The sequence below is a fragment of the Procambarus clarkii genome, chromosome 24 (assembly GCF_040958095.1).
Source record: "Procambarus clarkii isolate CNS0578487 chromosome 24, FALCON_Pclarkii_2.0, whole genome shotgun sequence".
NCBI lineage: Eukaryota > Metazoa > Arthropoda > Malacostraca > Decapoda > Cambaridae > Procambarus > Procambarus clarkii.
The window spans coordinates 18,950,716-18,953,215 of record NC_091173.1 but is presented as its reverse complement, the minus strand read 5'-3'; the positions used below and the strand labels follow the sequence as shown (position 1 = coordinate 18,953,215).

Sequence of the window (2,500 nt, the reverse complement as noted above, 5' to 3'; positions counted from 1 at the left end):
TGACACCCGAGTTTCCAAGAAGAGTCTCAAGGTTTGGTACACCAATGCTGATGGGGTAGCCAATAAAGCAGAAGAGATAAAAGAAAGAGTTAGTGAGGCAGACCCAGACATAGTGGCAATAGTGGAAACTAAAATAAATGGCATGATCTCGGATGCAATCTTTCCAGAGGGGTACCAGGTGATAAGAAAAGAAAGGACACAGAGACAGGGAGGAGGAGTGGCACTACTAATAAAGCGGAAATGGAAGTTTGATGAGCTGGAAAATCCGGGTACCAATGAAAGCACAAGCTTCATACATGGAACTCTGACAGTGGATGGGAAGAAGATTGTAATCTTGATACTCTACAATCCCCCACCAAACAGTAGAAGGCCCAGGCAGGAGTACGAGGACAGCAACAAGACATGTATGGATGAACTGCAGAGGGCAGCAACTTTAGCGCATAGAATGAGAGCGAAGCTGCTGGTCATGGGGGACCTAAATCACGGAGAGATAGATTGGGAAACGAGGAATCCCCATGGCGGGGAGGAGACCTGGGGAGCGAAGCTGGTAGACGTTATTGACAGGAATTTCCTAACACAGCATGTGAAAGAAGATACTAGGGAAAGAGGAGGGGATACGCCCAGCCTATTAGATCTCATTATCACTCAGAATGTAGAAGACATCGAGCAGTTGGAACATGAAATACCACTAGGAGCTAGTGACCATTGTGTCCTAGCCTTTGACTACATGATGGAGCTTAAAATTGTGACCAAAGGACAAGAGGTGCGGGAAAGGAGACTTGATTACAGAAAAGGGGACTACAGAAGGATAAGGGACTACCTGGGAGAAGTGCAGTGGGAGGAAGAACTTAGAGGAAAAACAGTGCAAGGTATGATGAACCAAGTCATATTGAAATGCAAGGAGGCTGAAGATAGATTTATTCCAACAATAAAGGAAAAAAGCAGGAGGGAATATAATAACCCATGGTTTAATAGACAGTGTCAGGAAGCAAAGGTGAGAAGCAGGAGGGAGTGGAGGAAGTACAGAAGACAAAGGACAGAGGACAACAGGATTAGATGTAACAGAGCTAGGAATGATTACATTAACATAAGACGAGTGTCGGAAAGAAATTATGAGAACGATATTGCAGTCAAAGCGAAAAAGCAACCAAAATTACTACATAGCCATATAAGAAGGAAGATGTCGGTAAATGACCAAGTGACAAGACTGAGGAAAACAGAAGGGGCATATACAGAAAGCGACAAGGAAATCTGCGAGGTACTGAATGCAAAATTCCATGGAGTGTTCACTACCGAGCCTGAGCAGCTCCCATTGTTAGAAGAGATTACCCAAGATGAAAGACTATCAGATATAGAGGTGACAGCAGAGGATGTAATGAAACAGTTGACAACACTGGATGCAAATAAAGCTGTTGGACCAGACAAAGTATCACCGTGGATACTTAAAGAGGCAGCGCAGGCTCTCAGCGTGCCTCTGGCAATGATCTTCAATGAGTCACTTATGTCGGGAGAATTGCCCAGTTGCTGGAAGGAGGCAAATGTCGTACCGATTTTCAAAAAGGGGGATAGGGAGGAGGCACTTAACTATAGACCCGTATCACTGACAAGCATCCCCTGCAAAATACTTGAAAGAATAATTAGGCTAAGACTTGTTGAGCACCTGGAGAGCATTGGGTTTGTAAACAAGCACCAACATGGGTTCTGGACAGGGAAATCATGCCTAACAAACCTTTTAGAATTCTATGATAAAGTAACAAGGATAAGGCAGGACAGAGAAGGCTGGGCAGACTGCATATTTCTTGACTGCCAAAAGGCCTTTGATACGGTACCGCACATGAGACTGCTATACAAACTTGAGAGGCAGGCAGGAGTAAGCGGAAAGGCCCTAGTATGGGTGAAGAACTACCTAACAGGAAGGAGCCAGAGGGTAATGGTAAGGGGCGAAAAGTCGGACTGGCGAACAGTAACAAGTGGAGTACCTCAAGGATCGGTGCTGGGACCAATCCTCTTTCTAATTTACGTAAATGATATGTTTACAGGAGTGGAATCATACATGTCGATGTTTGCAGATGACGCAAAATTAATGAGAAGAGTTGTGACAGACGAGGATTGTAGGATCCTCCAAGAGGACTTAAACAGGCTGCAGAGATGGTCAGAGAAATGGCTACTGGAGTTTAACACCAGTAAATGTAAAGTTATGGAAATGGGATCAGGTGACAGGAGATCAAAGGGACAGTACACAATGAAGGGGAACAGCCTACCTGTAACGATTCGAGAAAGAGACCTGGGAGTGGATGTGACACCTAATCTAACTCCTGAGGCACATATAAATAGGATAACGACAGCAGCGTACTCTACACTGGCGAAAATTAGAACTTCATTCAGAAACCTAAATGAGGAAGCTTTTAGGGCGCTTTACACTGCCTACGTGAGACCCGTCTTAGAGTATGCCGCGCCATCATGGAGCCCCCACCTGAAGAAACACATAAAGAAACTGGAG

The 2,500-nt window shown here is 44.9% G+C and overlaps 1 protein-coding gene across 3 annotated transcripts in view; it reads right to left on the bottom strand.

Annotated features, from left to right (window-relative positions):
- raw overlaps nucleotides 1–2,500 on the bottom strand; it is a 201,156-nt gene that overhangs the window by 94,918 nt on the left and 103,738 nt on the right. The window lies entirely within an intron of this gene.